Raw genomic sequence first — 12,670 nt, forward strand, 5'->3', positions numbered from 1 at the left:
GGAAACTGATAGTGAGAGTGTCACGGTATCTACTGCTGGTGAGATGAACAGGGTAAAATAAATGTTTGTCCCCCATCAGGCTTTATCTGCTTTTCAACACTGCAAGCTGACACCAGAGATAAGAAAAACAAATGCACTTTCCCCTCTGAGCATCTGGCTCTGCTCCTCACTGCTCCATGGGACTATTGCTGCAATTACATTTCAGAAGAAAGAGGCTCTCTGATCATCACATGCAAAATGAGGGCAAAAAAATCTGAAAAGAAACATGTTTCTTTTCCCATAGGATTACCTGCTTTCCATAAAGTTTATTTATTTTCTTATAATAAATCCCCCTCATAAAGAAAAGAGGAACAGCTGTCTCACGAGTGCCTGCACCATCTCTCTGCCACAGGGCAATCCCCTTGAAACCTTTTTTTTGGTCCATTTTGCACTGCTGGAGAAAACTAGGAGAGCTTGGGTGGAGGTTCTGGCTCTCATATGACTAATAGCCTTTTGCTTACTTAAAGTTTCCTCTACTGCACATGCTGTTTTGCTTCCCTCCCATCCTTACATCCATGTGTTGTGATGCTATACACTTCTAAACAGCAGCTGTGCTGTACCTCAGGAGACACAAGGGATCTCTCAAGGATCAAAAAGCACATGATTAGCCAACTGTTTCCTCACTGGTGCAGCCTGTGTATTGCAAACTGCTCAGTCCAGCCACATCTAACCCTGGTCCTACAGTTTCTCTGCGAGAGTTTTGGTGTGCATCAAATCTTTTTCAAATGAAGGGGCAGAAGAGCATCTTTCCACTGAGTCCCATGGCCAGTGTCACAGTCCCTGGGGAGAGTTTTGCTGCAGTATTCCTTTCAGGATATGTGCAAGCCCCAGGAATGTCAATTGCAGTGCATCATAGCCTGGGTTCAATGGGATCATTTTTAAGCAGAGATGAAAAAAAACAGAGCTAAGCGCATTCCATACTGACATGGGCCGTTAAGTCAGCTGTTTTATGGAACAAGCTGGGATAATAGGCTTGTGCTACCCTGAGGTTGGATAGATTTCTGGTTTGCATACTGCTAAGCCTTTTTATTGCTCTTGGTTCAAGAGGCCATGCACACCATTTCTAAAGGTTAAACATTATCTGACAGAATGGAATAAGGGACAAAATCATAGTAAAACTATCAGAGAGCCAAAGATTTTTTTTTTTTTTTTTTTTTTTTTTACTAATGAGCCCTTCTTCCTTGTTGTGGAGGAGTTAGGCAAATGCCTAGAATATTTCTTCTGAAAGTAGGAGTGGTATAGAAATATGTCAGGAAAGAAACACTGACCAAAGAGAACTTTTCCTCCTTGAGTTCCTCTGTTGACAGGCCAAATAGATAAAAACACAGTCTGTGGGAAACCAGAAATGCAAAGAGACAAAGTGACTTTCCAAAGGTCAACCCTACGTCAGTGGCAAAGCCACTTCTCAGTTTAGGTCTTAATTGACAGTTCTTCTTTGGTGTCTAATTTTGTTCTTATTTTCAGCCCATGCAGCTCTGTCCATGCATGTTGGAAGGACCTCAGGCAACACTCTTTTTCTCTCTTATCATTTTGTGTGCTATGACAAGCTCAGTATCTCAGGGCCTGTTTTTCTTCCTTTCTATTGCTCTGAAAAATCTGCAATTTCTTAAAATGTTGCTTGTGTTTATGATTGATTTCTCACTCCTCACAACTGGAGAGAGGGGAGATAATTGAAACCAAATGTTTCATTTGTGTTAATAATGAGTGTCATTTTATTTTATGTCATACTGTTTCATGCAAGAGCACTTCAAAGTGCAGAGAAGAATAGAGGAGAAGAACATCATAAAAAAGCACTGGAGGCCACATAATGAGAACAGATCACAAAAGCAGAATCACTCTCAATCCAAACCTTGACCACACTCTCACCGGAGGGGAAGACTTGAAGAGAGGAAAACACTATGCTTCAGGGCTTTACCCTTCAACAACAGGGGCTGTTGATGTGCTCTCAGGCACCCTGAAACGCAGCACCTTCAAGGTTGAGATAAAGAGCAAACACTTTTTTAGTCTCCATGGGTTGATAGTTCCTCCCTCCCTGCTACATAAAAGACATTTCTTGTCGCGCCCTTGTTGGTACAGGCCAGGAAAAGCAGCCAGCATTATGTTGATGAGGTTTGGTCTCCCTAAGGTTGCTGCCCTCTCTTCCACCTTTGGGTGCAGGTGGAAATCACCCTGTGTCTCCCTCGTAGTGTTGCAGATGTCTGTTATCTCCCTGTAACCACCACCCATGTACATGCACGCATGGAGAAAATCCCGCTCCTTTGAAAGGGCCCTGGGGCTGGGAATCTGAAGGAGTTGAGGGTAGGAAGCAACCCAGCAGCAGCACAGCAGACACAGCCTTGGGGCTCGCAGGTTTGGGTCACAGCTCCTGAGCAGATAGTGGCAGGTTATTTTTACCTCCTGGTGCTCTGTGACAGGTTGTTTATTGCATGGCTTCCTGCAGCTGTATTAAACACACTTAGCAGACTTACACTTCATTTCATGAGTACCAGCTGCTCCTGTAAAAGTTCAATTGGATGTCCAGGCCTAATCGTGATCCATTTGCCCTGCTGGAAAGATTAACATAAAGGCTTGGTATTAACTGGCTGATGAGCCCCTGTCTGTAGTTTGGGCCAACCTTGACATCGTATCTTTATTACAACACAGTTTTAATTACAAGTTCGTACTCTATTTTCTGTGGGAATCTTAGCTGATTTTGTACATGGGACCATCTGCGCTCATTTAATGAGACATTATCCAAAGTTGTCTCCTCTTTACAGAGGAGAAACACCCCTCATACTGTATTTATAGCACACAAACCCCATCCAAAGACAGCAATGTGAGTTTCCTCCATTTCCTGCTGCCTGTGATTCATCACAGCTCTGAGAATGTTACATCTGGGTCTGTCCCCCTGTGATGGCTTAACCTCAGCTGGCAATTAGGACCACGTAACCACTTTCTCATCACCACCCCACTCCCCCAAGTGGAATGGGGCAAAGAATTAAATGGATGAGAGAAACTCATGGGTAAAGATAAGAACAGTTTAATAAGACAGCAAAAGAAGATAAAATTATTATCATTTTTGTTATAAAAATGTAATATATACAAAGTAAGTATTGCTCTCACCAACTGGTGACCAATACCCATTCTGTCCCCAAGTAGTGGTCATGAACTCTGGTCATGTTTAGCCAGTCTGGGAAGAACAAAGACCTGGGCAGCAGTTTGTGCTCCAACATGTTTGCACTGAACAGCCGGTCCTGGAAAAAAGAGCACTGTGGTGTCAAACAGCTGATTGCAGAAATTAACATGATTGAAAAGGCAGAGCTGGAAATATGCAGAGCATGATGCTAATAGTAGGGAATATGGGTCTATGGGGCCAGATGGGATCCACACAAGGGTATAGATGGAGTTGACAGAGGTGCTCACCAAACCACTTTCCAGCATTTGTGAGCAGTCCTGGCTAATCAGGGAGGTCCCAGTTGACTAGAAGTTGGCAAATGTGATGCCCATCTGCAAGAAGGGCCAGAAGGAGGATCCAGGGAATTACAGGCTTGTCAGTTTGACCTCTGTGCTAGGGAAGGTCATGGAACAAATAATCCTGAATGCCATCACGTGACACGTCCAAGACAACTACGTCATCAGGCCTAGTCAACATGGGTTTATGAAAGGCAGGTCCTGCTTGACCAACCTGATCTCCTTCTATGACAAGGTGGCACACTTAGTGGATGAGGGGAAGCCTGTGGTTGTTGTCTACCTAGAATTTATTAAAGCTTTTGACACTGTGTCGCACAGCATTCTTGTGGAGAAACTGGCTGCTCATTGGGTAGGTGTATTATTCTTTGGGTAACAAACTGGCTGGATGGCTGGGCCCAAAGAGTTATGGTGAATGGAGTAAAATCCAGTTGGCAGCTGGTCATGAGTGGTGTTTCCCAGGGCTCAGTACTGAGGCCAGTTCTGTTTAATCTCTTTATCAATGATCTGGATGAAAGGATTGAGTGCACCCTCAGTAAGTTGGCAGATGACACCAAGTTGGGTGGGAGTGTTAACTTGCTGGAGGGTAGGAAGGCCATACAGAGGTATGTGGACTGGCTGGATCATTGGTCTGAGGCCAGTTGTATGAGGTTCAACAATGGCAAGTGCCAGGTCCAGTGCTTGGGTCACAACAACTCCATGCAATGCTGCAACCTTGGGGAAGAGTGGCTGAAAGGCTGCCTGGCAGGAAAGAACCTGAGGGTGCTGGTGGACAGCCAGCTGAACATGAGCCAGCAGTGTGTCCAGTTGGCCAAAAAGGCCAAGAACACCCTGGCTTGTATCAAGAATAGTGTGGTCAGCAGGACTAGGAAAGCAATCGTCCCCCTGTGCTCGGCACTGTTGAGGCCCCGCCTTGAATCCTGTGTTCAGTTTTGTGCCCTGCACTAGAGAAAAGACATTGAGGTACTGGAGAGAGTTCAGAGAAGGGTGACGAAGCTGGTGATGGGTCTGGAGCACGAGCCTTATGAGGAGCAGCTGAGGGAAGTGGGGCTGTTTAGCCCTGAGAAAAGGAGGCTGAGGGGAGACCTTACCACCGTCTACAACTACCTGAAAGGAGGTTGTAGCATGAAGGATGTTGGTCTCTTCTTCCAAATAGCAAGTGATAGGATGAGAGGAAATGGCCTCAAGATGAGCCAGGGAGGTTTAGGTTGAATATGAGGGAAAAATTCTTTCACAGTAGGGTTTGTCAGGCATTGGAAAAGGCTGCCCAAGGAAGTGATTGAGTCACCATCCCTGAAGGTGTTTTAAAGATGAGGTTCTTAAGGACATGGTTAAATGCCAGAGCTAGATTAATGATTTGACTTGATGATCTTGAGGGTCTCTTCCAACTAATATATTCTATGATTCCATATCTCCTTGGCCACCCTGCATGTCAGACTAGGTGCTGTCCTGTTACACTCCTTCCCAGCTTCTATGTGCACCTGCAGCTGGAAAGTTGAAAAAGTTCTTGGCCTCCCTGTCAACAATCGAAATATCAGTGAGTCCTCGCATTCTTTTCATTCCAGCTCCAAAACACAACCTAGCTATGGGGAACAGAAAATAAATTCTGTCCCAGGGTAAGGCATGGGAAGTTCAGTGTGACATCACATTAACATATTAAATCCAAAACAAAAGACTGTGTTAGCTACTAAAAAGAAAAGTTTCAAATTACTATGTAGAAGGTTAACTTAATCCCAGCAAAACCAGCACACCCCTCCTGCAAGGGAATAGCAGAGAAACATACTATGGACAAAAAGTACACCTGAACTTTAGGTGCCGAGTGTGAGACAGGCAGGACTGTTTTTTTCATCCTGGGCATTTGGTAGCACAACATGCAGTCAAAACACGTAGCACTTTGCAGTCTTCATGTGGACATCCGATGTGAGGGACAAGATAAGGACTGTGAATGAAGATGTAGCAGGAGTGAGCTGTGCAGCCTCATGCAGGCACTCAGTTGCAGAGGGCTCCTAAAACTGCCTCCTTCATGGCAACATCAAGGTTCTTCAGCAGTCACATCCTATTAATGCAACTTGATTTTTTTCTCTGTGCACCATCCAACAAAGGAAATTGAGCTGTGCATGCAATTTGACATCCTCATTCATTGCAACATTAACATTTCATCCAGATTTGCTACACCTGACAGACTGTTTCATCCTTCTGGCTGTGTGCTGCTGCTCTTACAGTCAGAGGTACCTCTGAGATTTATAGGACAAAAATCTTGGCTCTGCAAAATCCAATGGCTAAAGCTGCCATGTTTTCACTGTGTAGTATAGTGTAGTCCTGTCCTCTTCTTGGTCCTGGCTACCACAATGCTATCAGGTGTCCAGATTATCAGAGAAAAAGTTTCATCAACTGGAGTATTGCTGGAAAACATAATCCATAATAACATAATGTAATAGTAGTTTTATTTATACACCTCTCGCAGAGCCAAGGCACATAATAAACACTTAGATCAAGCACTTATACTGAAAAGCAGAACGATCCAAATAGTAAGATTCAAAAATTAAATGTTCTGGATAGTTTTTGCCATTGGGCCAACTTACACAGCCATAGCTTTTGTTGACTGAAACCCACTTGAAGAAGGAACTGAAATCAAGAAGTCTGCAAAATCCCTCTCATATAATAGAGGTGGGCAGGAGACTCTGTGGGTTATGCTTGCATGCAGTGAGGGTGTCAAGCTTTGATTGCAGGGTGACAATAAACTGTGGCAAATGCTATGTTAACCTCCTCTCCCCGCTAGCCCCTCTCTAGCCCTGCCCCTCTTTGTGCCCCCCCACTCCCCCCCCAAGGAAAGCTGATAGGAAGGCAAAGAAGGAGAGAGAAAGAGAGTTGGAAAAAAATAAAAATGTTTTACTAATGCTACTAATAAAATAGAGAAAATAATACAAAATGTATAAAACCAATCTTGGAAGTCCCAGAAAGGACCAGCGCTGCTCCAGCAGCTGCAGAGCCTGCACCCAGAAGTCCTGGACTGGACTCTGCAGCCAACTGGAACTGGATTCAGTCTGTCACTAGACCTCAGTTCGCAGGGACGACTCTCAAGGTCCTCTCCTAATGTTGGCCATAGGGAAAAAGGGATGAGATCCTCGTGATCTCCCACTTTTATATGAATTATCACGTGAATGTGATGGAATACTTAGCTGGTCAGTTTTAGTCACCTGTTTCAGTTCACTACTCCTTGCCCTTCTCGTGGGATGTGTGTCCTTACCAGAGACCTTGCATTCCATTGCTATGTCTACCAAAACACATATCTAGCTTTCAGAAAAGTGCAGTTAGTAAAAAAATTTAGCTGAAAGGAAAATTCACTAGAAGAGAAACTTGTTTTTAACAAAACCAGGAGAGAGGGTCTGCATCCAGACTGCTGCAGGCTGTTGTTTGGTCACAGTGAGGTGTTCAAAATGAGAGCATAGCCCCTGCTCCACCAGCAGCATGTTTGGGGCTCCATGCGTCTGCAGCCATAGAGCTGAAATCTGGTGGAGGCTGCCTTTAACATAGCAACACTCAGCTTTTTAAAGCCTTGAGTGTGAATCCTTCCCCACAAGCCAGAGGGACTATGGAATTAGAAGCTGACATGCTGATATTGATGGAAACTTTGAGCCAGGATCAATGGATGGTGAATTTCCCACCTGCCCCCTGCTCCTGATCAGTGTCTGATGAACCATGCTTTGCATCCGGAGCAAAGGACATAAAATCTGGGGTGCCTGAGGGGCTCCCTACTGTCCCAGGTAGCTCAGCCCATCTCCACTGTGCTTGGTCTGCCTCCTTCCCTTGGCATTCCTCCAGCTGAAGGGTTATCCTTTCTGGCCCAATACCAGAAAGAGCTGTCACGTGTATGGCGGGGGTGGGGGCCACCAGCTCCATCCCGTGAGAAAGCTCATGCACTTCTCCCCACCCTGCCTGCTCTTGCTTTCCTGCAGCTCTCCCTGCCATCCAAAGTCATCCCAGAGGCTGGCATTGCCAAAGGAAAGCCTTCCCACCAGCAGCCTTGCAGACCCTCACCAAACACGGAGAACCAGCTCTGCCCTGGGAGGTGCAAAGGCTCAGGAGCAACAACTTTGTCAGGGCTGGGCAGTGCAGTGTTTCTGAACATGTAACGTCTATTCATCTGGTCATTGAACTGTCACCCTTCTCTCCCAGAACTTCTTTCAAGTAGGACCTTCAGAAAAATACGTTTTATTTTCAGCATGTTTCAGTGAAGAGATTTATTAGAAAACCTTAGATACCAGAGCCAAAATTTGGTCTGCTAATACCGCTTATATTGCTATCCTAAGGGTTAATGATCAAATTGGAGTTTAATATTCTGTTTGCCTCTCAGATGATTTCACATTAACTGTGCTGCTTTGTTATTACAAAATTTATGAGCCCTCTTAACCAAATTCTCACATATTATAGGCCTTTCTACCTGAGATATTGGCAAAAAAAAAAAAAAAAAAGCAAAAAAAACCAAAACGTAAGGCATCTCTCAAATTAGCAGCACAGCCCTGGGGGATTTGCTGTCTACACTCTCCTGGCTCTGGCTGTTTTCAGTTCAACATGTTGAATGGACATATACTGCAAGCCTGCTGGATCTGGTCCACAGCCTGTGTGTGAGGATAAAAAGTTTGCTGTCAATTTTAAAGGGTCTTGAGGCCTGGCTGATAGAGAAGAGAAACACATATGGGCAGAATCAGTGAGTATGTATGCAGATAGCCTCTTGTTGTGCACATGCTCAAATCACCCCATGGTGTATGGTGACTCCAGTTTGCTGCTCTCCTCATGGCCCCGAATTTAGAGCAGCAATGAAGGTACATCATTAGTACCACCCCAGGAAAACATTCTCTAGCCAAATATTTCTTTAGGAGTATTATTTCTTGGCTTAGAAAAATCCTCTTTTTTGTCTTGTTTTGTTTTGAACAAGTGTTTCCCAAAAGTATTTCCCAACTGGATCATTAAAAAAAATCTGCATTGCACTGACAAGAATAATCAGTCCCTGCTGTTAAGCTGTTATACGCTGAAAGCAGAGTTAATGAAATGAATATTGTCTAATTAAAGAGACCTTCATAACTGTAGGATCAGACCTTCAGATGGAAGTCATCAAGTTGGGATAGCATGAAGCTGTCAGCTCAGGCTGGATTTAACTGTGGAACCTGCATTCCCAAGAAAGACAGTTAGGTCAGGACATGACTTTTTAATAAGAAACCCTAGCCTGACACTTGGGAAAACCACTGGGCTATGGAAACTCTTTGTCCTTAACAGGAGTAAGAGGAGGCTGAAGCCTAGCCAAGTTCTTTGCCATCTCCCCCTCCCACTGGTTGCAACATCTCTGCCTTTGGAGCACCGTGGTTGACAACAGGCTGGATCACAATTTAGATCTGCCCTTGAGGCTTCAGTCTGGCCAGCGCTGCTGCTCTCATGATGTCCATGGCGCTGGTTTTGTCAGCATGTAGAGGTACAAACAGCTGTACCTGCATTCTTGGGCTCCCTCACCTTCACCTCCCGCTGCAAAGTGCCTATAAACCCATTTTAAGCAGGCAGCCTCTGAGCCAAATTGGCGTCTATGCCAATGGGAATGAAATACATACAGGAATCTTCCATGGTCTTTTATAAGTAGGGCAGAGAGTTTGCACTCTGGTGCTTGAGCAAATACGTAGATTTTTGAAAACTATTATTACTAATGTACGATGTTAAAGTGTTTATTAAGTGTGACCCACTGAACTCAAGGAAAAGGCATTTTCATCCCTCAGCAGGGAGAAGGAGCACCACTGAGGCCTTGAGGAAAAGCCTTGTGATGTTGTGAGACAAAAAGATTTTCCTACAGGATACTCTGTAGGGAGACATTGATGAAAGTTAAGTCAGTGCTTTGCAGGAATGTGCCAGCTTCTTTAAAATCTGATAGGAAATTTCTGACTGGAAGAGTTAGAACTGCTAAAAATCAGATGAACATCTCTAAAATTTAATTTTTCTTAAACTGTCACTGAGAGAGATGTTGATGTCCTCATATGGGAAAAGATTTTGGAAAAGTCATTGGAAATCCAGGGAAACAGAAATTCTGCTTTACAACCATCTGTAATCTTTATGTAGGCACAGCCCTCTCTGAAAACAAATAATACATCTTACTGACTTAAAGAAAAAAATTGGCTGAGATATGTTCAGTACTTTGACTCCAGTGAAATTTTGTTTAAACAGGGAATATTGCATTCAGTTCCTATAATCTGAACAATGAAAGTTACAGAGCTTACAATACATAGTTAACATGCATTTGGAGGACTGTTTTACTTTTTGAATATAAGGTCTCAATTGCTCAAGCAAAAATACACATTTTTATGTGCAAGTGGTGAGTCAAGTGCATAGGCCATTTTGCAAGAATGAATTGGGTGACATAAATAGTCATTTCATATTCAAAATCTGGATAATGTATTTGTACTTACTATAGCACGTGTAGCTCATGGGTTACGTGCAATTCATAACTCTTTCTTTAAAGAAAAGATGAATGATTGGATCTGAGCATTCTTGAAAAAAACAGAAGTGAGTAGCTCTTTTGGGAAAAATGTCAACCTGCATTGTCTTTTCCTATTTCACCAGTAGCCAAAGGAGAAAAGGAAAAACCGCATACTTATCACTGAAGCATTTAAGAAGCTGACATTTATCTTTCATCAAATAGTAATTTTATTTGAATATTAGTGTACTATATGTACATGCAAAAGAAGAAAGCATTTCCAGTGTATGAAACACATAACCAAAACCATTTGAACCATCCCTGATTAATAATTTCATTTTCCTGCAAGAGCAAAACCCAGGTGAAACCCCAAGCAAAACTAGAAATACTTCTCCACCTCTGCCATGTAGCTACAACCCCATTTTCTTCACAGTTGTGTCAGGACCAGGTCTCCTGCCTAACCAACATGAGCTTTCAGGGTCATCTGTATGGAGGAAGACCTTTTGGCAGCATGGACATGATCAGCTGTGGTGTGGTGGGTTAACCCTGGCCGGACACCTACAGAGCTGCTCTCTTGCTCTCCACCTCAACAGGGCAGGAGGAGAAAATAAGGTGAAAAAGCCCGTGAAGCCAATACACCTGCTGTCCTCAGAGACAAGTTGAATGCCTCCTGCTTTAAAAAGTCAGCAACAAATACTCTGGAGCAGTAAGCGTGAGAGGTGAAAAAGAAGAAAGGACAAAGCCATATCCTAAGAGTCAGATGCTGACCTCCATGAGGGACACATAGAAATTGCCTGATGGTACTGGGCTCCCCAGTGTCACTGGCTGAGGGTTTTGTTAGATTTCTGACTTATTGTTTAAGCAATGAGTTGGGGAGCTGAAGATAGGCTACTGAAGGTATAAGTAATCCCACAGGAGAGCTTTGCCGTGACATTGTTCTGAAACTTCTCTAGGAGTCTTTGCTCTGAAATGTTATCTGACACCTTTTTCAGCTGTCCTACAGCAAGGAGACAACCTTTCAGATCTGCAAAAGAACCGAAGAGATCATGCTAATGGGCTCCTCAATGACACTGGGCTGGTTCTAGCCTGGGGCAACTCATGCATCACAGTCACATAGTTTAGCATAGACGCTAGGGCATTTGGGGAAGAGAGAAATACTTAGAGTTCAGTTCTTTCCCTTCGACAGCTGAAGGGTTGTGCAACTCACTCAACAACTAGTGAAATCACTTTCCTTGCTTTGCAGCCTACTTTTTACATAAAATTTGGCTTTGTGGGGGGATTAGAAAGCTTAAACGCAAGTTCTGTTCTCTGTAGTTGACACAATTGTCTCTGAAGTCATGGAAAGTTGTCCTGAACATATCTGATTCTAGTATTTGACCAAGCACTCTTATTCAGCCATTTCTAAAGGAGGCCAGTCCCCACCAAACATATGCCTTGCAGTAAAAGATGCCAAAATGCCAGCGCTTCTCTGTGAATATGCTGGAAACCAGCCATCATTAAGCCTGTTGTATGTGAGGGATACTGAACAACAGATGTTCAAAGGTATTTAAAAACCTATTCAATATTAGGGTTAGAGCTTAAATGTCTTTGGAAATCTGGACTAGACAGATAAATGTTGAAAGAATTGCCTAAAACTCTATACAGAGCAGGATTAGGGAGTCAGCTGAGTATGTGGCACGTATGAGGTACTAGGGATCTAAAAGCAGAGCGATAGTTTTAAAGATTTTTCAAAACCATGGTAGTCTCATTGTGCTGAAAAGTACTTTACTGTTTCTAGTTTGTAGTCTTCTGCCTCTGTGTGTACATACATAATTTCATAATCAGATAGTATTTCCACTTGCAGAAATGCAGCTTGGGGTCCAAGTTATTTGTGAGCCTAAATGAAATTGTTTGTATTGTGACAAAGCTGTGCCTTGAACAGATCTCTTTCACTTCTCAGCTCAATATTCAGTGAGAAATTGCCTTTCTTACCCTGCTGCTGATACCAAGTGGAATAAGCAACAGTCACTCAAGACTGAGACAATTAGAAATTACACACTGAATAGAACAGGTGTTGACAAGACATTGTATAGATATAACCCTCTGCCCCAGGACAAGCTGTCTCTGTTGCAGCCTTTGATGCTGAATTGCCCAGGAAGTAACAGTACTCTTCCTAAAGTCTTCCAAATAAGTGGGCAAAATACCCAAACAAGAAAAGAAAAAAAGGAGGAAGATGAATAGATGGCAAAAATACATAGATATTTGTAATATGATAAATTTTGGCTAGCTTTGTACTGAAGAAAAAGAAAATCAAGGTTAATTGAAAGATGTGATTTATCATTGATAAAGTTTCCAGTATGGGGAGTGGCTGGAACATGAGTAAATGTTTGCAAAGCTGTTTTGCCTTGTACCTTTGATAGCACCTGCAAAGATTATGCATATATGAGTTTTCATTTCTCTGTAGCTGCTGTTTGCTCTGATGCTGGAACAGCACATTGCAGAATGCCATCCTGCAGGGATGCTGGCTATGTGGAGCTGCCCGGTACTGCTGCACTGTCAGTGCTGAAGGTGAGCACCTTCCCCCTTATCCCCTCCCCTCCCCTCCCCTCCCCTCCCCTCCCCTCCCCTCCCCTCCCCTCCCCTCCCCTCCCCTCCCCTCCCCTCCCAACTCAGCCAGCATCAGCAGTACTTGAGAGGCAGCTCTGGACAGCCTAGCCTCCTGCCGTCTTCCTTCCAGGCCAGGACAAGTGT

The sequence above is a fragment of the Columba livia genome, chromosome Z, assembly GCF_036013475.1.
Source record: "Columba livia isolate bColLiv1 breed racing homer chromosome Z, bColLiv1.pat.W.v2, whole genome shotgun sequence".
NCBI lineage: Eukaryota > Metazoa > Chordata > Aves > Columbiformes > Columbidae > Columba > Columba livia.